Here is a 24475-nt window from a genome sequence, read left to right on the forward strand (position 1 = left end):
TATACGTGCACATACGTCAGATGCAAGTAATTAGTTGCATTTAATTATTCACTAAATTACTTCTGCAGAAATTAGGGTCCGTCCGGGCTTTGAACCGGGACCGCTCGCACCCGAAGCGAGTAACATACCCCTAGGCCAACGGACCTGCATGACACTGAAACATGCTAAACTCATAGGCCTACAATTTAACTAGTTGCATTTTAATAGTCACTAAATTACTTCTGCAAAACTCGGCTCCGTCCGGGATTTGAACCCGGGACCACTCGCACCCGAAGCGAGTATCATACCCCTAGACAAACGGACCATGAATTCAGCTGAAACAAGCTCAACTCCAAGACCTACCCTGAAATTAGTTGCAATTAAATATTTATAAATTACTTCTGCAAAATATAGGGGCGTCCGGGATTTGATCCCGGGACCTCTCGCACCCGAAGCGAGTATCATACCCCTAGACCAACGGACCTGCATGGCAATGAAACACACTAAACTCATAGGCCTACAATTTAACTAGTTGCATTTTAATAGTCACTAATTTACTTCTGCAAAACTCGGCTCCGTCTTGGATTTGAACCCGGGACTTCTCGCACCCTAAGCGACTATCATACCCCTAAACCAACGATCCATATATGTACATGAAACAACCTGAACTCATAGGTCTACCCTGTAATTAGTTGCAATTAATTATTCACTAAATTACTTCCGCAAAATATCGGGTCCGTCCGGGATTTGATCCCGGGTCCCCTCGCACCCTAAGCGAGTATCATAGCCCTAAACCAACGGTCCATATATGTACCTAAAACAAGCTGAACTCATAGGTCTACCCTGTAATTAGTTGCATTTAAATATTCACTAAATTACTTCTGCAAAAATTAGGGTCCGTCCGGGCTTTGAACCGGGACCGCTCGCACCCGAAGCGAGTAACATACCCCTAGGCCAAAGGACCATGTATGTTCCTGAAACAAGCTCAACTCATAGGCCTACCCTATAATTATTTGCATTTTAATAGTCACCAATTACTTCTGCAAAACTCGCGTCCGTCCGGGATTTGAACCCGGGACCACTTGCACCCAAAGCGAGCATCATACCCCTAGACCAACGGACCTGTATGACACTGAAACATGCTAAACTCATAGGCCTACAATTTTACCATTTATGTTTAAGTAGTCAATTTTTTCTGCAAAAACTCGGCTCCGTCCGGGATTTGAACACGGGACCAATCGCACCCAAGACGAGTATGATACCCCTAGACCAACGGACCATGTATGTAACTGAAACAAGCTCAACTCGTAAGACTACCCTGTCAATAGTTGCATTTAAATATTTACTAAATTACTTCTGCAAAAAATTCGGATCCGTCCGGGATTTGAACCCGGGACCCCTCGCACCGTAAGCGAGTATCATAGCCCTAAACCAACGATCCATATATGTTTCTGAAACAAGCTGAACTCATTGGTCTACCCTGTAATTAGTTGCAATTAATTATTCACTAAATTACTTCCGCAAAATATCGGGTCCGTCCGGGATTTGATCCCGGGTCCCCTCGCACCCTAAGCGAGTATCATAGCCCTAAACCAACGGTCCATATATATATACCTAAAACAAGCTGAACTCATAGGTCTACCCTGTTATTAGTTGCATTTAATTATTCACTAAAAGTTTTCTGCAAAAATTAGGGTCCGTCCGGGCTTTGAACCGGGACCGCTCGCACCCGAAGCGAGTAACATACCCCTAGGCCAACGGACCATGTATGTTCCTGAAACAAGCTCAACTCATAGGCCTACCCTATAATTATTTGCATTTTAATAGTCACCAATTACTTCTGCAAAACTCGCGACCGTCCGGGATTTTAACCCGGGACCACTTGCACACAAAGCGAGCATCATACCCTAGACCAACGGACCTGTATGACACTGAAACATGCTAAACTCATATGCCTACAATTTTACCATTTATGTTTAAATAGTCAATTTTTTCTGCAAAAACTCGGCTCCGTCCGGGATTTGAACACGGGACCAATCGCACCCAAGACGAGTATCATACCCCTAGACAAACGGACCATGAATTCAGCTGAAACAAGCTCAACTCCAAGACCTACCCTGTAATTAGTTGCAATTAAATATTCACTAAATTACTTCTGCAAAAAATCAGGTCCGTCCGGGATTTGATTCCGGGACCCCTCGCACCCTAAGCGAGTATCATAGCCCTAAACCAAGGGACCTGCATGACACTGAAACATGCTAAACTCATAAGCCTACAATTTATCTAGTTGCATTTTAATAGTCACTAAATTACTTCTGCAAAACTCGGCTCCGTCCGGGATTTGAACCCGGGACCCCTCGCACCGTAAGCGAGTATCATAGCCCTAAACCAACGATCCATATATGTTTCTGAAACAAGCTGAACTCATTGGTCTACCTTGTAATTAGTTGCAATTAAATATTCACTAAATTACTTCTGCAAAATATCGGGGCGTCCGGGATTTGATCCCGGGACCTCTCGCACCCGAAGCGAATATCATACCCCTAGACCAACGGACCTGCATGGCAATGAAACACACTAAACTCATAGGCCTACAATTTAACTAGTTGCATTTTAATAGTCACTAATTTACTTCTGCAAAACTCGGCTCCGTCTTGGATATGAACCCGGGACTTCTCGCACCCTAAGCGAGTATCATACCCTTAAACCAACGATCCATATATGTACATGAAACAACCTGAACTCATAGGTCTACCCTGTAATTAGTTGCAATTAATTATTCACTAAATTACTTCCGCAAAATATCGGGTCCGTCCGGGATTTGATCCCGGGTCCCCTCGCACCCTAAGCGAGTATCATAGCCCTAAACCAACGGTCCATATATGTACCTAAAACAAGCTGAACTCATAGGTCTACCCTGTAATTAGTTGCATTTAATTATTCACTAAATTACTTCCGCAAAATATCGGGTCCGTCCGGGATTTGAACCCGGGACCCCTCGCACCGTAAGCGAGTATCATAGCCCTAAACCAACGATCCATATATGTTTCTGAAACAAGCTCAACTCCAAGACCTACCCTGAAATTAGTTGCAATTAAATATTCACTAAATTACTTCTGCAAAATATCGGGGCGTCCGGGATTTGATCCCGGGACCTCTCGCACCCGAAGCGAATATCATACCCCTAGACCAACGGACCTGCATGGCAATGAAACACACTAAACTCATAGGCCTACAATTTAACTAGTTGCATTTTAATAGTCACTAATTTACTTCTGCAAAACTCGGCTCCGTCTTGGATTTGAACCCGGGACTTCTCGCACCCTAAGCGAGTATCATACCCTTAAACCAACGATCCATATATGTACATGAAACAACCTGAACTCATAGGTCTACCCTGTAATTAGTTGCAATTAATTATTCACTAAATTACTTCCGCAAAATATCGGGTCCGTCCGGGATTTGATCCCGGGTCCCCTCGCACCCTAAGCGAGTATCATAGCCCTAAACCAACGGTCCATATATGTACCTAAAACAAGCTGAACTCATAGGTCTACCCTGTAATTAGTTGCATTTAATTATTCACTAAATTACTTCCGCAAAATATCGGGTCCGTCCGGGATTTGAACCCGGGACCCCTCGCACCGTAAGTGAGTATCATAGCCCTAAACCAACGATCCATATATGTTTCTGAAACAAGCTGACCTCATTGGTCTACCCTGTAATTAGTTGCAATTAATTATTCACTAAATTACTTCCGCAAAATATCGGGTCCGGCCGGGATTTGATCCCGGGTCCCCTCGCATCGTAAGCGAGTATCATAGCCCTAAACCAACGATCCATATATGTTTCTGAAACAAGCTGAACTCATTGGTCTACCCTGTAATTAGTTGCAATTAATTATTCACTAAATTACTTCCGCAAAATATCGGGTCCGGCCGGGATTTGATCCCGGGTCCCCTCGCACCCTAAGCGAGTATCATAGCCCTAAACCAACGGTTCATATATGTACTTAAACAAGCTGAACTCATAGGTCTACCCTGTAATTAGTTGCATTTAATTATTCACTAAATTACTTCTGCAAAAATTAGGGTCCGTCCGGGCTTTGAACCGGGACCGCTCGCACCCGAACCGAGTAACATACCCCTAGGCCAACGGACCATGTATGTTCCTGAAACAAGCTCAACTCATAGGCCTACCCTATAATTATTTGCATTTTAATAGTCACCAATTACTTCTGCAAAACTCGCGTCCGTCCGGGATTTGAACCCGGGACCACTTGCACCCAAAGCGAGCATCATACCCCTAGACCAACGGACCTGTATGACACTGAAACATGCTAAACTCATAGGCCTACAATTTTACCATTTATGTTTAATAGTCAATTTTTTCTGCAAAAACTCGGCTCCGTCCGGGATTTGAACACGGGACCAATCGCACCCAAGACGAGTATGATACCCCTAGACCATCGGACCTCGTATGTAACTGAAACAAGCTCAACTCGTAAGACTACCCTGTCAATAGTTGCATTTCAATATTCACTAAATTACTTCTGCAAAAATTCGGGTCGTTCCGGGATTTGAACCCGGGACCACTCGCACCCGAAGCGAGTATCATACCCCTAGACAAACGGACCATGAATTCAGCTGAAACAAGCTCAACTCCAAGACCTACCCTGAAATTAGTTGCAATTAAATATTCACTAAATTACTTCTGCAAAATATCGGGGCGTCCCGGATTTGATCCCGGGACCTCTCGCACCCGAAGCGAGTATCATACCCCTAGACCAACCGACCCGCATGGCAATGAAACATACTAAACTCATAGGCCTACAATTTATTTATTTGCATTTTAATAGTCACTAATTTACTTCTGCAAAACTCGGTTCCGTCTTGGATTTGAACCCGGGACCCCTCGCACCCTAAGCGAGTATCATACCCCTAAACCAACGATCCATATATGTACATGAAACAACCTGAACTCATAGGTCTACCTTGAAATTAGTTGCAATTAATAATTCACTAAATTACTTCCGCAAAATATCGGGTCCGTCCGGGATTTGATCCCGGGTCCCCTCGCACCCTAAGCGAGTACCATAGCCCTAACCCAACGGTCCATATATGTACCTAAAACAAGCTGAACTCATAGGTCTACCCTGTAATAAGTTGCATTTAATTATTCACTAAATTACTTCTGCAAAAATTAGGGTCCGTCCGGGCTTTGAACCGGGACCGCTCGCACCCGAAGCGAGTAACATACCCCTAGGCCAACGGACCATGTATGTTCCTGAAACAAGCTCAACTCATAGGCCTACCCTATAATTATTTGCATTTTAATAGTCAACAATTACTTCTGCAAAACTCGCGCCCGTCCGGGATTTGAACCCGGGACCACTTGCACCCAAAGCGAGCATCATACCCCTAGACCAACGGACCTGTATGACACTGAAACATGCTAAACTCATAGGCCTACAATTTTACCATTTATGTTTAAATAGTCAATTTTTTCTGCAAAAACGCGGCTCCGTCCGGGATTTGAACACGGGACCAGTCGCACCCAAGACGAGTATGATACCCCTAGACCAACGGACCACGTATGTAACTGAAACAAGCTCAACTCGTAAGACTACCCTGTCAATAGTTGCATTTCAATATTCACTAAATTACTTCTGCAAAAATTCAGGTCGTTCCGGGATTTGAACCAGGGACCACTCGCACCCGAAGCGAGTATCATACCCCTAGACCAACGGACCTGCATGACACTGAAACATGCTAAACTCATAGGCCTACAATTTAACTAGTTGCATTTTAATAGTCACTAAATTACTTCTGCAAAACTCGGCTCCGTCCGGGATTTGAACCCGGGACCACTCGCACCCGAAGCGAGCATCATACCCCTAGACAAACGGACCATGAATTCAGCTGAAACAAGCTCAACTCCAAGACCTACCCTGAAATTAGTTGCAATTAAATATTCACTAAATTACTTCTGCAAAATATCGGGGCGTCCCGGATTTGATCCCGGGACCTCTCGCACCCGAAGCGAGTATCATACCCCTAGACCAACGGACCTGCATGGCAATGAAACATACTAAACTCATAGGCCTACAATTTATTTATTTGCATTTTAATAGTCACTAATTTACTTCTGCAAAACTCGGTTCCGTCTTGGATTGGAACCCGGGACCCCTCGCACCCTAAGCGAGTATCATACCCCTAAACCAACGATCCATATATGTACATGAAACAACCTGAACTCATAGGTCTACCTTGAAATTAGTTGCAATTAATAATTCACTAAATTACTTCCGCAAAATATCGGGTCCGTTCGGGATTTGATCCCGGGTCCCCTCGCACCCTAAGCGAGTAACATACCCCTAGGCCAATGGACCATGCATGTTCCTGAATCAAGCTCAACTCATAGGCCTACCCTATAATTATTTGCATTTTAATAGTCACCAATTACTTCTGCAAAACTCGCGTCCGTCCGGGATTTGAACCCGGGACCACTTTCACCCAAAGCGAGCATCATACCCCTAGACCAACGGACCTGTGTGACACTGAAACATGCTAAACTCATAGGCCTACAATTTTACCATTTATGTTTAAATAGTCAATTTTTTCTGCAAAAACTCGGCTCCGTCCGGGATTTGAACACGGGACCAATCGCACCCAAGACGAGTATGATACCCCTAGACCAACGGACCATGTATGTAACTGAAACAAGCTCAACTCGTAAGACTACCCTGTCAATAGTTGCATTTAAATATTCACTAAATTACTTCTGCAAAAAATTCGGATCCGTCCGGGATTTGAAACCGGGACCCCTCGCACCCGAAGCGAGTATCATAGCCCTAAACCAACGACCCATATATGTACCTGAAACAAGCTGAACTCATTGGTTTACCCTGTAATTAGTTGCAATTAAATATTCACTAAATTACTTCTGCAAAATATCGGGGCGTCCCGGATTTGATCCCGGGACCTCTCGCACCCGAAGCGAGTATCATACCCCTAGACCAACGGACCTGCATGGCAATGAAACATACTAAACTCATAGGCCTACAATTTATTTATTTGCATTTTAATAGTCACTAATTTACTTCTGCAAAACTCGGTTCCGTCTTGGATTGGAACCCGGGACCCCTCGCACCCTGAGCGAGTATCATACCCCTAAACCAACGATCCATATATGTACATGAAACAACCTGAACTCATAGGTCTACCTTGAAATTAGTTGCAATTAATAATTCACTAAATTACTTCCGCAAAATATCGGGTCCGTCCGGGATTTGATCCCGGGTCCCCTCGCACCCTAAGCGAGTATCATAGCCCTAAACCAACGGTCCATATATGTACTTAAAACAAGCTGAACTCATAGGTCTACCCTGTAATTAGTTGCATTTAAATATTCACTAAATTACTTCTGCAAAAATTAGGATCCGTCCGGGCTTTGAACCGGGACCGCTCGCACCCGAAGCGAGTAACATACCCCTAGGCCAATGGACCATGCATGTTCCTGAAACAAGCTCAACTCATAGGCCTACCCTATAATTATTTGCATTTTAATAGTCACCAATTACTTCTGCAAAACTCGCGTCCGTCCGGGATTTGAACCCGGGACCACTTTCACCCAAAGCGAGCATCATACCCCTAGACCAACGGACCTGTGTGACACTGAAACATGCTAAACTCATAGGCCTACAATTTTACCATTTATGTTTAAATAGTCAATTTTTTCTGCAAAAACTCGGCTCCGTCCGGGATTTGAACACGGGACCAATCGCACCCAAGACGAGTATGATACCCCTAGACCAACGGACCATGTATGTAACTGAAACAAGCTCAACTCGTAAGACTACCCTGTCAATAGTTGCATTTAAATATTCACTAAATTACTTCTGCAAAAAATTCGGATCCGTCCGGGATTTGAAACCGGGACCCCTCGCACCCGAAGCGAGTATCATAGCCCTAAACCAACGACCCATATATGTACCTGAAACAAGCTGAACTCATTGGTTTACCCTGTAATTAGTTGCATTTAAATATCCACTAAATTACTTCTTCAACAAGTTGGGAAAACCAAAATATTACCTCTCCGAGTCTAGAGGTCTACTACTACAAACTTATTTACCTAGATATGGAATTATTTCTCTTTTTTGAAGTAAAAATTTTCGAAATATTGAAGCAGTATTCCAAGCATAGCGAATATACAGTAAAGCAGACGACATTTTACATCCAATAAGGATAAATCTTGGACACATGGAAATCAGTCAATGGGGAAAAGATCAGGAAATGAAGTCTACGCTTCAGCTGTTTACCGTATATTCTGATAGCTACATTCACAACTGGTTTGCAGTGTAAACACTATCGTCTCGTCTCACCTCAACAATATTCTTAGTTTGCCAACATGAATGTTAACGTTAAATAACACCAAAGCTAAATTGTAGCTAGACGCACTGATAGTCAATGCGCACGATAAAGAGAATAAAAAGTCTGTAGCTACTACCCGTTTACCATTAGCCCTTTTACTATTCGAATTGCCACCATGATCTTTTCTTCTATTATAAAACCTTAACCTTATTATTTAATAGTGTATTTAACTTTCGGCTCACTCTGAACCGTTGATGTCTCTTCATTTCAGACACGAAAATCAAAGCCCAAAGTTTACTTAACCTCAGGCCTCAATTATTTACTCTTTGTTTCACTAAGCCTATTGCGGATGATACTTAATATACCCGCCGGAGTCTAGGTCTTAGCTTTCTTCATGAAATCACTAAACCAAGACTTATTCTATATACAGATGTAGTATAGCTTAAATAATATATAAACAGCCATTTCAAATAACAATATTAAAAAAAATCTTTGAAATATCAAAATGAAACAGAGCTTTAAAGCTACAAAAGTACAAATGCATCATAATTACGAAAAATACTTCCACATATTCACTTTATATTATGGAAAAAGGGAATATTAAGGTTCTGTATGATTTCTTAACACATCAACACAAGGCTAACTGCTAACGCGACGCACTAGTGTAACAATGGACGGACACACACACACAAAAACATAGACTGCTTTTTAACTCTTTCCGTATTAATTTTGAGTTGAGAAACAAGATTATCTTTAATATTTAAATAAAAATAATTATTTTAAATTATTTTAATCTTCAACAAGAATGAACACTTCAAAGCTATGACACGATAACGATTAGCCCTTTCACTGATCTAATTGCTACCATGATGCTTTCTTCTGTTGTAAAATCTAAATCTGATTAGTTAAACGTGTATTTAATTTTCGGCTCACTCTGAACCGTTAATGTCCCTTCATTACAGACACGATAATCAAAACCCAATGTTTACTCCACCTCAGGTCTGAATTATTTACTCTTTGGTTCACTAAGCCTATTGCGGATCGAACTTGATTTACCAGACAGAATCCAGGCCTTAGCTTTCTTCATGAAAAAACTGAACCAAGGATTATTCTATATACTGATGTAGTATAGCTTAAGTAATATATAAACAGCCATTTCAAATAATAATATTAAAAAACATCCTTGGAATATCAAAATGAAACAGAGCTTTAAAGCTACAAAAGTAGTAAATGCATCGTAACTACGAAAACGATTTCCACATATTCTCTTTATATTATGGAAAAAGTGAATATTAAGGTTCTGTAGGATTTCTTAACACATCAAAACAAAGCGAACAGCTAACTCGGCGCACTAGTGTGACAACGGACAGACACACACAGACAAAAAAATAGACTGCTTTTTAACTCTTTCCGTATTAATTTTGAATTGAGAAAAGAGATTATCTTAAATATTAAAATAAATATAATTAATATTAAATATTTTCTTCGTTAGTTGTTCGCCTTATTGTGCGTTACATCGTTTTAATAAAGAATAATTAAACAAACTTGAGAGACTTGACTAATATTGACGTTTGAATTGAAGGATATGACTGCTGCTTCGCCTTACTAAAATAGGTAGTATATAAGGGTTTCGAATCGCAGCTATGGATAAGAACATCGCAATTGCGTGAACCTTGGCGGAAGACCCCGCCAATGCAAGGCTAAAAGTTTCTCGTAACCCTAGCCGATCGCCGCGTATGTCTTAATCTTAAGGATGATGGTGGTGTTAGAAGCCAGGTGTGCAGACTGGTGTCCATGTGGGATGGACAAAGAATAGAAGATGGTGGTGTTTAGAAGCCAGTAAGTACAGACTGGTGTCCATGTGGAATGGACAAAGACGAGAAGGTGGTGGTGTTTAGAAGCCAGTAAGTACAAACTGGTGTCCATGTGGAATGGGCGAAAGACTAGAAGATGGTGGTGTTTAGAAGACAATAAGTTCAGACTGGTGTCCATGTGGGGTGGACAAATGAACAGAATTGTTAAACAGGCAATGGAGTAATAGCCTGTAAGTCGAATACAATTTCCGGGACTGTAAATACACGTTTGCTCCGATTTGCAAACTGCGAACGCGGTCACGTGGGTGTAACAACGGACAGACAGACACACAGACACGTTGAAATTAGAACCTCTCCGTGACATACGTCACTCGGAGAGGTAAAAATTCGGGTCCGGCCGGGATTTAAACCCGGGACCACTCGCACCCGAAGCGAGTATCATACACCTAGACCAACGGACCATGAATTCAGCTGAAACAATCTCAACTCCAAGACCTACCCTGTAATTAGTTGCAATTAAATATTCACTAAATTACTTCTGCAAAAATTCGGGTCCGTCCGGGATTTGAACCCGGGACCATTCGCACCCGAAACGAGCATCATACCCCTAGACCAACGGACCTGCATGTCACTGAAACATGCTAAACTCATAGGCCTACAATTTAACTATTTGCATTTTAATAGTCAATAAATTACTTCTGCATAACTCGGGTCCGTCCGGGATTTGAACCCGGGACCACTTGCACCCAAAGCGAGTATCATAACCCTAGACCAACGGACCTGTATGACACTGAAACATGCTAAACTCATAGGCCTACAATTTTACCATTTGTGTTTAAATAGTCAATTTCTTCTGCAAAAACTCGGCTCCGTCCACGATTGGAACCCGGGACCACTCGCACCGAAAACGAGTATGATACCCCTAGACCAACGGACCATGTATGTAACTGAAACAAGCTCAACTCGTAAGAGTACCCTGTCAATAGTTGCATTTAAATATTCACTAAATTACTTCTGCAAAAAATTCGGGTCCGTCCGGTATTTGAAACCGGGACCCCTCGCACCCTAAGCGAGTATCATAGCCCTAGACCAACGGACCATGAATTCAGCTGAAACAAGCTCAACTCCAAGGTCTACCCTGTAAATAGTTGCAATTAAATATTCACTAAATTACTTCTGCAAAAAATTCGGGTCCGTCCCGGATTTGAACCCGGGACCACTCGCAACCGAAGCGAGTATCACACCCCTAGACCAACGGACCATGAATTCAGCTGAAACAAGCTCAACTCATAGGCCTACCCTTTAGTTATTTGCATTTAAATATTCACTAAATTACTTCTGCATAAAGTCGGGCCCGTCCGGGATTTTAACACGCGACCACTCGCACCCGAAGCGAGTATCACACCCCTAGACCAACGTACCATATACGCAGCTGAAACAAGCTCAACTCCAAGGCCTTCCCTGTAATTAGTTGCATTTAAATATTCTCTAAATTACTTCTGCAAAAATTCGGGTCCGTCCGGGATTTGATCCCGGGACCACTCGCACCCGAAGCGAGTAACATACCCCTAGGCCAACGGACCATGTATGTTGCTGAAACAAGCTCAACTCATAGGCCTACCCTTTAATTATATGCATTTAAATATTCAATAAATTACTTCTACATAAAGTCGGGCCCGTCCGGAATTTTAACACGTGACAGCTCGCACTCGAAGCGCGTATCACACCCCTGGACCAACGGACCAAATACGCAGCTGAAACAATCTCAACTCCAACGCCTACCCTGTAATTAGTTGCAATTAAATATTCACTAAATTTCTTCTGCAAAACATCGGGTCCGTCCGGGATTTGATCCCGGGACCCCTCGCACCCTAAGCGAGTACCATACACCTAAACCAATGATACATATATGTACCCGAAACGAGCTCAACTCATAGGTCTACCGTGTAATTAGTTGCATTTAAATATTCACTAAATTACTTCTGCAAAAATTCGGGTCCGTCCAGGATTTGAACCCGGGACCACTCGAACACGTAGCGAGTACCATACACCTAAACCAACGATACATATATGTACCCGAAAGGAGCTCAACTCATAGGTCTACCCTGTAATTAGTTGCATTTAAATATTCACTAAATTACTTCTGCAAAATATCGGGGCGTCCGGGATTTGATCCCGGGACCTCTCGCACCCGAAGCGAGTATCATACCCCTAGACCAACGGACCTGCATGGTAATGAAACATACTAAACTCATAGGCCTACAATTTAACTATTTGCATTTTAATATTCACTAATTTACTTCTGAAAAAACTCGGGTCCGTCAGGAATTTGAACCCAGGACCACTCGCACCCGAAGCGAGTATTATACCCCCAGACCAAAGAACCGTGAATTCAGCTCAAACAAGCTCTACTCCAAGGCCTACCCTGTAATTAGTTGCATTTTAATATTCACTAAATTACTTCTGCAAAAATCCGGGTCCGTCAGGGATTTGAACCCGGGACCACTCGCACCTGAAGCGGGTATCATACCCCTAAACCAACGGATGATTTATGAATCTGAAACGTGATCAGCAAACAGGCCTAAAATTTAATTAGTTGCATATAAATAGTAACTAATTGACTTATGCAAGTTGTTGGGTCCGTTTGAGGTTTGAACCCGGGACCACTCGCACTTGAAGCGGGTATCATACCCCTAAACCAACGGATCATATATGAATCTGAAACGTGATCAGCAAACAGGCCTAAAATTTAATTAGTTGCATATAAATAGAAACTAATTGACTTATGCAAGTTGTTGCGTCCGTTTGAGATTTGAACCCGGGACCACTCGCATCGGAAGCGAGTATCATACCCCTAAACCAAAGAACCATATATAGCTGAAACAAGCTCAACTCATAGGCCTACCCTGTAATTAGTTGCAATTAAATAATAACGAAATTACTTCTGCAAAATGTCGGGTCCGTCCGGGATTTGAAACCGGGACCCCTCGCTCCCTAAGCGATTGGCATAGCCCTAAACCAACGATCCATATATATACCTGAAACAAGCTCAACTCATAGGTCTACCCTGTAATTAGTTGCATTTAAATATCCTCTAAATTACTTCTGCAAAACTCGGCTCCGTCCGGGATTTGAACCCGGGACCCCTCGCACCCGAAGCGAGTATCATAGCCCTAGACCAACGGACCATGAATTCAGCTGAAACAAGCTCAACTCCAAGAACTACCCTGTAATTAGTTTCAATTAAATATTCACTAAATTTCTTCTGCAAAATATCGGGTACGTCCGGGATTTGATCCCGGGACCCCTCGCACCCTAAGCGAGTATCATAGCCCTAAACCAACGACCCACATATGTACCTGAAACAAGCTGAACTCATTGGTCTACCCTGTAATTAGTTGCATTTAAATATCCACTAAATTACTTCTTCAAAAATTCGGGTCCGGCCGGGATTTAAACCCGGGAACACTCGCACCCTAAGCGAGTATCATAGCCCTAAACCAAGGGACCTGCATGACACTGAAACATGCTAAACTCATAAGCCTACAATTTATCTAGTTGCATTTTAATAGTCACTAAGTTACTTCTGCAAAACTCGGCTCCGTCCGGGATTTGAACCCGGGACCCCTCGCACCCTACGCGAGTATCATAGCCCTAAACCAACGATCCACATATGCACCTGAAACAACCTAAACTCATAGGCCTACCCTATAATTATTTGCATTTAAATATTCACTAAATTACTTCTGCATAAAGTCGGGCCCGTCCGGGATTTTAACACGCGACCACTCGCACCCGAAGCGAGTATCACACTCCTAGACCAAAGGACCATATACGCAGCTGAATCAAGCTCAACTCCAAGGCCTACCCTGTAATTAGTTGCATTTAAATATTCTCTAAATTACTTCTGCAAAAATTCGGGTCCGTCCGGGATTTGAACCCGGGACCAAACTCGCACCCGAAACGAGCATCATACCCCAAGACCAACGGACCTGCATCTCACTGAAACATGCTAAACTCATAGGCCTACAATTTAACTAGTTGCATTTTAATAGTCACTAAATTACTTCTGCAAAAATTCGGGTCCGTCAGGGATTTGAACCCGGGACCACTCGCACCTGAAGCGGGTATCATACCCCTAAACCAACGGATCATTTATGAATCTGAAACGTGATCAGCAAACAGGCCTAAAATTTAATTAGTTGCATATAAATAGTAACTAATTGACTTATGCAAGTTGTTGGGTCCGTTTGAGGTTTGAACCCGGGACCACTCGCACTTGAAGCGGGTATCATACCCCTAAACCAACGGATCATATATGAATCTGAAACGTGATCAGCAAACAGGCCTAAAATTTAATTAGTTGCATATAAATAGAAACTAATTGACTTATGCAAGTTGTTGCGTCCGTTTGAGATTTGAACCCGGGACCACTCGCATCGGAAGCGAGTATCATACCCCTAAACCAAAGAACCATATATAGCTGAAACAAGCTCAACTCATAGGCCTACCCTGTAATTAGTTGCAATTAAATAATAACGAAATTACTTCTGCAAAATGTCGGGTCCGTCCGGGATTTGAAACCGGGACCCCTCGCTCCCTAAGCGATTGGCATAGCCCTAAACCAACGATCCATATATATACCTGAAACAAGCTCAACTCATAGGTCTACCCTGTAATTAGTTGCATTTAAATATCCTCTAAATTACTTCTGCAAAACTCGGCTCCGTCCGGGATTTGAACCCGGGACCCCTCGCACCCGAAGCGAGTATCATAGCCCTAGACCAACGGACCATGAATTCAGCTGAAACAAGCTCAACTCCAAGAACTACCCTGTAATTAGTTGCAATTAAATATTCACTAAATTTCTTCTGCAAAATATCGGGTACGTCCGGGATTTGATCCCGGGACCCCTCGCACCCTAAGCGAGTATCATAGCCCTAAACCAACGACCCACATATGTACCTGAAACAAGCTGAACTCATTGGTCTACCCTGTAATTAGTTGCATTTAAATATCCACTAAATTACTTCTTCAAAAATTCGGGTCCGGCCGGGATTTAAACCCGGGAACACTCGCACCCTAAGCGAGTATCATAGCCCTAAACCAAGGGACCTGCATGACACTGAAACATGCTAAACTCATAAGCCTACAATTTATCTAGTTGCATTTTAATAGTCACTAAGTTACTTCTGCAAAACTCGGCTCCGTCCGGGATTTGAACCCGGGACCCCTCGCACCCTACGCGAGTATCATAGCCCTAAACCAACGATCCACATATGCACCTGAAACAACCTAAACTCATAGGCCTACCCTATAATTATTTGCATTTAAATATTCACTAAATTACTTCTGCATAAAGTCGGGCCCGTCCGGGATTTTAACACGCGACCACTCGCACCCGAAGCGAGTATCACACTCCTAGACCAAAGGACCATATACGCAGCTGAATCAAGCTCAACTCCAAGGCCTACCCTGTAATTAGTTGCATTTAAATATTCTCTAAATTACTTCTGCAAAAATTCGGGTCCGTCCGGGATTTGAACCCGGGACCAAACTCGCACCCGAAACGAGCATCATACCCCAAGACCAACGGACCTGCATCTCACTGAAACATGCTAAACTCATAGGCCTACAATTTAACTAGTTGCATTTTAATAGTCACTAAATTACTTCTGCAAAAATTCGGGTCCGTCAGGGATTTGAACCCGGGACCACTCGCACCTGAAGCGGGTATCATACCCCTAAACCAACGGATCATTTATGAATCTGAAACGTGATCAGCAAACAGGCCTAAAATTTAATTAGTTGCATATAAATAGTAACTAATTGACTTATGCAAGTTGTTGGGTCCGTTTGAGGTTTGAACCCGGGACCACTCGCACTTGAAGCGGGTATCATACCCCTAAACCAACGGATCATATATGAATCTGAAACGTGATCAGCAAACAGGCCTAAAATTTAATTAGTTGCATATAAATAGAAACTAATTGACTCATGCAAGTTGTTGCGTCCGTTTGAGATTTGAACTCGGGACCACTCGCATCTGAAGCGAGTATCATACCCCTAAACCAAAGCACCACATATAGCTGAAACAAGCTCAACTCATAAGCCTACCCTGTAATTAGTTGCAATTAAATAATAACGAAATTACTTCTGCAAAATGTCGGGTCCGTCCGGGATTTGAAACCGGGACCCCTCGCACCCTAAGCAATTTTCATAGCCCTAAACCAACGATACATATATGTACCTGAAACAAGCTCAACTCATAGGTCTACCCTGTAATTAGTTGCATTTAAATATTCTCTAAATTACTTCTGCAAAAACTCGGGTCCGTCTAGGATTTGAACCCGGGACCACTCGCACTTGAAGCGGGTATCATACCCCCAAACCAACGGATCATTTATGAATCTGAAACGTGATCAGCAAACAGGCCTAAAATTTAATTAGTTGCATATAAATAGTAACTAATTGACTTATGCAAGTTGTTGGGTCCGTTTGAGATTTAAATCCGGGACCACTCGCACCTGGAGCGAGTATCATACCCCTAATCCAAAGAACCATATATAACTGAACAAGCTCAACTCATAGGCCTACCCTTTAATTATTTGCATTTAAATATTCACTAAATTACTTCTACATAAAGTCGGGCCCGTCCGGGATTTTAACACGTGACCACTCGCACACGAAGCGAGTATCACACCCCTAGACCAACGGACCATATACGCAGCTGAAACAAGCTCAACTCCAAGGCCTACCCTGTAATTAGTTGCATTTAAATATTCTCTAAATTACTTCTGCAAAAATTCGGGTCCTGCCGGGATTTGAACCCGGGAACACTCGCACCCGAAGCGAGTACCATACACCTAAAGCAATTATACATATATGTACCCGAAACGAGCTCAACACATAGGTCAACCCTGTAATTAGTTGCATTTAAATATTCACTAAATTACTTCTGCAAAAATTCGGGTCCGTCCAGGATTTGAACCCGGGACCACTCGCACCCGTAGCGAGTACCATACACCTAAACCAACGATACATATATGTACCTGAAACAAGCTCAACTCATAGGTCTACCCTGTAATTAGTTGCATTTAATTATTCACTAAATTACTTCTGCAAAAATCCGGGTCCGTCAGGGATTTGAACCCGGGACCACTCGCACCTGAAGCGGGTATCATACCCCTAAACCAACGGATGATTTATGAATCTGAAACGTGATCAGCAAACAGGCCTAAAATTTAATTAGTTGCATATAAATAGTAACTAATTGACTTATGCAAGTTGTTGGGTCCGTTTGAGATTTGAACCCGGGACCACTCGCACTTGAAGCGGGTATCATACCCCTAAACCAACGGATCATTTATGAGTCTGAAACGTGATCATCAAATAGGCCTAAAATATAATTTGTTGCATATAAATAGTATCTAATTAACTAATGCAAATTTTTGGGTCCGTTTGAGATTTGAACCCGGGACCACTCGCACCTGAAGCGAGTATCATACCCCTAAACCAAAGAACCATATATAACTGAAACAAGCTCAACTCATAGGCCTACCCTGTAATTAGTTGCATTTAAATAACAACGAAATTGCTTCTGCAAAATATCGGGTCCGTGCGGGATTTGAACCCGGGACCCCTCGCACCCTAAGCGAGTATTTTTTTCTTTTATATCAAAAGCATCGAAAACATTACAATGGAATATGTAAGTGGTTATAACGGCTAAATTGAATTAAAAGAAGGGCTAAGTTACAGCATTAAGTCAAGGAGTTAACCATCCAATACTAAAACAAGATCTGCAACCTTGATACGGTAGTAGCTAAGCTAGAAAACTTGTTACGATGCAATATTAATGAAATATATTAGTGAGCAAGGGAACGTACCCTGGCAAGCAAGACTGGAACACTAAAAGGCAGGACGATACCAAGGCCCGCTTTGACAACCAATTTACAACGATATTTCTATAATACATACTTAATAATACTAATTAACAACAAGGCAGCCTGCCAAAATAAGAGAGGTTTATCGTTCGTAGACGCGTAACAATGAAAAATTACTAAGTTATATCTGGTACAATCAAATTTAAACTCAGGATCAAAAGTATAAACACAAAATGCATTGAAAATTGACTCCCAAAGGGAACGGGACTTTGGACAGTTAAGGAACAAATGGTCAACCGTCTCATTCTCGCTGTGGCAAAAGATGCACGTAGCGTCCGGAACCAGCCCCGCGTGAACCATCCGCGATTTCACCGGCAAGCCTTGGTGAAGGATCTTCAAGTTACAAGTCGATAGCCCCGGACCCAGATGTCTGTTCTGTTCTCGCCCGAAGATTCGAAGGTGGGGGGAGCGCGCGATACAAGGAACCAACGGATTCAACCGAGATCGGACGCGTCGTGCTATCACCCGAAATTAACAGTGCCTTAAAGCATTGCGGGTCCAGAGAAGACGCCGGACGCAAGAAGAGGCGTACCCACTCGGGAGGAAAACTGGTCTTTATTGCGTCATATAAGCGGTGCATCCGAGGCGTCGGAACCTCCGTGTAGGGATCACTCAGAAAACATTTTTCCGAAAAAGCGGCAGGTGGTAAGAAGCCCGGTACGACACCATAGTGGATGTCGCGAAGGGTGCGGAACCCAGCGCGAGCCAGTACGACACGCTCGCGACCAAAGTAGGAGGCAGTGGCATGCGAGAATTAAAGAAGAGGGGTTATTCAAGAGGGTTGGTGACCGGTGCGACGTGCAAGTTCCGATTTTGCAAAAACGACTACCAACTGCTCAATATTTCGCCATAACGAGGCGGCGTGGCAGCTAGGCATATGTCGAAATGGTAATCGAAAGGCGTGGTACCAAGGAATAGGCCCACCACCATATTCCTTAAGCAGTAAGATATGAATGGCCCGGCCGTAAGGGGGCAACTTGTCCAATAGAAGACCATATGCCTCATGCAGGCGGAAGGCTTGACATTTGAAAGCAACATCCACCAGTCCAAAGCCACCCTCGGACCTGGGACGTGTAAGAGTAACGTAGTCAATAGCGTGGTAAGTTGAGCCCCAAATAAACTCCACAAACAGCTTTTTCAATTCGGATAGGAAGGACTCAGGGCAAGGAAGAACCCTCGCCAAATGCCAAAGTTTTGATGCGACAAGACAATTGAGGATAAGTATCTTGCCTATAACGGTCAACTGGCGGCGTTTCCAGGCACGAAGGAGCAATATAAACCCGGGGAGTTTATCATCCCAATTCAGGTAATTCGACAAAGTCACATCGTGGGTTAAATGAACTCCTAAAAACTTACGGGGATAAGATGAAACGGCTACGCCTAAAATGGTGGTCGCCGCGTTAGTGGCCCAGGACCCAATCCATTGGCCGGAACTCTTGTCAATGTTTATTTTAGCACCGGAAGCCAGGCCATACTCCTCATAACGCCGAACGACGTGCGATATGGCGGACATAGATACAAATAACAAAGTGTTATAGTCAACGTGTGGAAACAACACTGGGTTGTCAGTATTTTTTAACCCGGATGCGGTCAATACTTGGGCACTGATCGAGAGCTAAGCATAGGGGTTCCTTGGAAAAAGCATACAGCAACGGGCAGCCTTGCCGAATGGATCGGCCCAGTCTGAAGAAGTCGATGAGAAAGCCATTAACTTTGATAGTGGTACTGCTGCTTCTGAGAAAAATTTTCATCCATTTCAGAAACAGGGGGCCAAAACCAAACGAGGCAAGTGTGCGAAGCAGAAAGGTCCATTCCGCAAAATCAAACGCTTTTTTCAGGTCCATCTTCAATAGCATACCGGAATGGGTTTTCAGATGTAAGTACGACATCACATCGCTCACGTACCGAGTCGTCGTAGACACGTCGCGCCCACGAATAGCGCCCGTTTGACAAGGTGAAATGACAAACGGCGCGATCAACGAGAGTCGAGAGGCAAACACCTTTGCAATGAGCTTTCGATCCGTATTTAACAGCGTTATCGGCCTCCAATTACGAAAAAGCGAAGGGTCCCCCTCCTTCGGCAATAAAACCACCATACCATGCGTCATGGACCGGGGTAGCCGACCCGTTGTATGGATTTCAATCAAAAGGCGCAAGAATTCGTCCTTAATTAGTGGTAAGACGAACCGCCAAAACCGGACGGTGAGCCCATCCGTGCCAGGGCTACAACCAACGGCCATCGCGCGTAAGGCGGCTGTAAGGTCTGGCCACGTAACAGGGCCGTCACACATATGCCTGTCGTCAGGTGTCAGCCGGTCCCTGACGAAGGACGTAAAGTGATCCGTATTGGAATCATCGCAAGGAGCTCGCCGTTAAAGATCACTAAAATAGCGGAAGACTTCGCCCCGCACACGGAGGCTATCGTCGAGGGTGGTACCGTCATCCAACTGAAGATGCTTCAGGCTCCACCTGAATTGGCGGTGCCGTTCCAAACTAAGAAAGTACCCGGAAGGTTGTTCACCCAAATCTTGCCAATCCAAATTTGAACGGACGACCGCACCCTGCAACTCACGTAAGTCATAGTCCCGTAGAGCATTCTGAACGTCAATCAATTCCATCTCGAGGTGATCCGCGGGAGTCTATATTAACTGGTCCGAGAGAGACGTGAACCGTTGCCTACGGAATAAGAATTCAAGCGTGGCTGAAGGTGGGGGACATTAACCTATCTGGAAGAATCGTTCTTTGATATATTTCCTCGCGTGAGGGTGCTCTTTGCTATCCTTCTTTAAAGGGGTCATTCATAAAATTAAATTTGCTTTGGTTCATGGAGGTTTCAAGAATTTTATTATTGTTCTTATTGCATTTTACAATAAGTAAACCAAAGCAAATTACCATTTTCAAAACCTATCTTAAGTAAATTTACGAGACTTTAAACCGATATTATAGTAGGTATATACCCAAAAATGTTTGACGTAACATACCTTTCTTATATTTTACCTTTCAGAACTATATTACAGACATGTAGATGCATTCTGAGTTAAATAACACGAGATGTAAATATGAAAATTTTACTAGTAAAAGCTGAATCGACAATCGTACACAGCGCGAGAACAAAAGCCTTATAGCCTTTTAGGAAACGAACGCCTACCGAAACTTCTGTTTGAAAGATACCCCAAACACCACCCTATACTTTTTTAAAACGGATTTACATTCTTTTCGTCTCTTTATAGTTAACACAGATATGTTGGGGAAAGCAGTCAAAACGGGTGAGAAGAGGCGGGAAAAAAATGAAATCGTAGCGTCGCGTCACCAAAGTAAGCAAAGAGTGCACCTAGCGGATATTAAAGGCCAACTAAAATGTCAGAAATACAGTCTGAAAACCCAACGGAGAACTGGCCTTAATTCTTATTCCGTAGGCAACGGTTAGAAGAATGAAACCCGCGGTGTAGAATATTCGTAGCCTATAAGAACAAATAACCATCATATTTGAATACTTGATAATAAATCCGTTTAATTTTTAATCTAGCCCGTTTCACCTATTTACTTTTCGAAAAAGAATTTATCATGATGGTGTAGTCCATCAATAATTTGGTTTGTAATTTTATATGTATGCATTTCTTCTGAATGAATATAATTCGTTAAGTTGTACGATTAGATGTCAAATCTGTTTAGCTGAATTCGGTTTATAATAAGTTACGTGTTACATTTCATTCTACCTTAGGATCTAACTGTACGTCTAAATTCAACAAATAACGGTTTTTCGATGCTTTTTCTTGTAAAAATTTGGCATGTTTAAAGTACTCCGGGTGCTCTAAGTAACTAAAAAAATATTTCAAAGTCACCATGAAATGTCGACAGTAATAAAATAATTCTATCTAAATATAATGTCTCCCAAAACAAACGGTAGGGATTTAAAGAAAGCAAATAGTTTGGCGTGCTGACATTTCAATGTGAATTTCACTATAATATGCAGTTTGATAGTTTAACCGCTAGCACTAAAAAGTCTGAGATATCTAATTATTTTGCTCGGATTATAATGTATTTCGCCCCCTATTTCAGTACATTTAATCGTTACTTCAAAGAAGCCATAATAGTACAGCTTCGGCCAAAATATATATTTACACATTTTCAAGTAAATTTGTCCACCATTGGTTTTTTTATTTAAACAAGTGTAAAAATTATAAAAAGTGCATTATGTTTAGACTGGTTGCTTTGCGCAACTTTGCTCCTTTTCAATCCATACTTACAGACTCCCTAGAAAAAATAAAGGTGTTAAAGATATACTGATACTAACAAAACATGTAGTCCTCGCTTACGCTATTTCGATTGACGAATAATAAATTGCTCACTAATTCACTCATCAATTTCGCTATCACGTTCTTCAGAATAAATGTTTTTGCAATCTGTTGTATAGGTGTAAAGATAAATAAGCATGTTGTTATTTTAAACGACATGCACAAATATATACACCATACACACCACTAGCTTCCTTCCTTGTCCAATGGATTTTCATCTATTTCATTGCTTGTTTTTATTACACATTGGCGCTCTGTTATAAATAAAAATATATTTTATTTTGTAATGTGTTTGTTGCACGTGAAAAGTCGTCTTGTAATAAATAATCGTAAATAAATAAATAAAAGAGCTATATTCGCCAAAGGCAGAAGGTAAAATGGGTATGGCATGCGTCTAGATAGTGATTTTTAATCAAAGCTTCATAGCGATTTGCATTCAGCAAGAACACTTGTGAATATCCTTCTGTTCATACTAAACGTACTAGTTAACTATAGTTGGTAAATCTAATTTGACAAATGTGTATAATATTCCATATAAAATTCAACGCTTTCAAGTGATTATATATAATTTAGATTTTAGTTTAAACATTAACTACAGTAATAAATATTAAATTATTAATTTTTGGAGTTATATTTGTTGAAATGCATACCTCTGCCTTAGCTTTCAGGGTCGTCCACCACAAATTGAACTTCCAGAAAATCCAGAGGATTCAAATTAGGTTCAGTTTTTTTCTTGTATTTATCTAAATTTATTCAAAAACGGAATAAAAATACTATGGGACACTGAAATGTTAAAAAGAACCAATTTTTCCTGATGTTATTGATTGTAGGAGTGGATGAAATTAAAATCTCGCATTTCTTGCAATTCAAAGATTGACAAAGTTTTGTACCAGAAGATCTTGCTTTTGAATGTTTCAGTGTATTCAATTTGTCTTGCTTTTTCACTTCTGCCGGGTCTTCTTGAAGAAACCTTTTAACGGCAAACGGTGAAAACAGGCGTTGCTTTTACTGATGCAACTACACGACCATTTCCCGTTACACATTTACATCCTTTCTTATTGGTTGTCTTATGAGGAATTCACCAGACTTGCTATCAATAGAAAGAAGATTTCTTTCTATTGCCAAGTCAGCGAGTTCAGAATTGGTTCATGCAATTTCTTTTCTAGCAAACGTTTTTGAGGACAAGGGCTTTTCTTTTACAACTTCAAGTAGACCATCTTCTGTGCATGAGAATTGTTCTCTAAGATGATGATATTTCGATAAGCATTTAGGCAAAGGTTCCTTTAAAGACAGCTGTCCTTGATTTATAATTCCAAACGAGAAGGTTTTCAAGTAATTTATTTGCATATTGTACAAGAGTACCACTAGCGTGTCAATTGGCATTTGTTCTAAATGGCTAAATCGTTCAATAAATGTAAGAACATTCTCACTGTCTATTTCCTCATTCAGCGCAAGTGATGATCCTTTGTTTAAATTCATTTTCATTGTTTCCAAAAATAAAGATTGAACGTTTTCATTACTATGACTACTAATCATGTATCCCAAAGGTAAAAATTCTTCACTTTTAAAAATACATTTCTGACTTTTATGACATTTACAAAAATGTTTTTAAACTTTACTTCTTCTTTGGTTACCACAGTATTTGAATCACGATTAAAAATATCATTCGCTAGTGGCAACATCAATTGGACAAACTTGAAAATGCAGGATATCTTGAGCCATCGAATTTCCGTATCCTTTCTTGGATTCCCAATTTCAGCTGTAATCTTCTCTTTCTCAGGAATATTTTCATTTAATGCTAGATTCTCATCGTGCAGATAATAAATGAAAGCAACAGGCTTTCAGGTTCTTTTGGATCAGAAAGAAAAAATCTTTTCGAAAGCCATTGTATTTAGGTATTTTAGTTGAATTTCTCATCCTATAGTACTTTTTTATCACATTTGATTTTTTGTTCGGTTTAATATTATTTCCTGTTTAATGAAATCCAATATAATTTTAATTCAGAAACGTGCTATCTTTCGACGATTTGCACTTATACAGAAATATTTCACCAGCCTTCGGTTTGATCGGAG

The 24475-nt window shown here is 41.8% G+C and overlaps 4 non-coding genes across 4 annotated transcripts; all 4 read right to left on the minus strand.

Annotated features, from left to right (window-relative positions):
• Nucleotides 1-231: 231 nt before the first annotated feature.
• TRNAP-CGG (transfer RNA proline (anticodon CGG)) lies at nt 232-304 on the minus strand. The gene has a single exon. It is a non-coding gene; the product is annotated as a tRNA-Pro (tRNA).
• A 5513-nt stretch (nt 305-5817) lies between these two features.
• TRNAP-CGG (transfer RNA proline (anticodon CGG)) lies at nt 5818-5890 on the minus strand. Its single transcript has one exon. It is a non-coding gene; the product is annotated as a tRNA-Pro (tRNA).
• A 4825-nt stretch (nt 5891-10715) lies between these two features.
• TRNAP-CGG (transfer RNA proline (anticodon CGG)) lies at nt 10716-10787 on the minus strand. The gene has a single exon. It is a non-coding gene; the product is annotated as a tRNA-Pro (tRNA).
• Nucleotides 10788-11676: 889 nt separating this feature from the next.
• TRNAP-CGG (transfer RNA proline (anticodon CGG)) lies at nt 11677-11748 on the minus strand. The gene has a single exon. It is a non-coding gene; the product is annotated as a tRNA-Pro (tRNA).
• Between the last annotated feature and the right edge of the window lie 12727 nt (nt 11749-24475).

The sequence above is a fragment of the Phalangium opilio genome, unplaced genomic scaffold (assembly GCF_054372755.1).
Source record: "Phalangium opilio isolate 3A_F unplaced genomic scaffold, DU_Popi_V2 ptg000225l_1, whole genome shotgun sequence".
In the NCBI taxonomy this organism is placed as follows: domain Eukaryota; kingdom Metazoa; phylum Arthropoda; class Arachnida; order Opiliones; family Phalangiidae; genus Phalangium; species Phalangium opilio.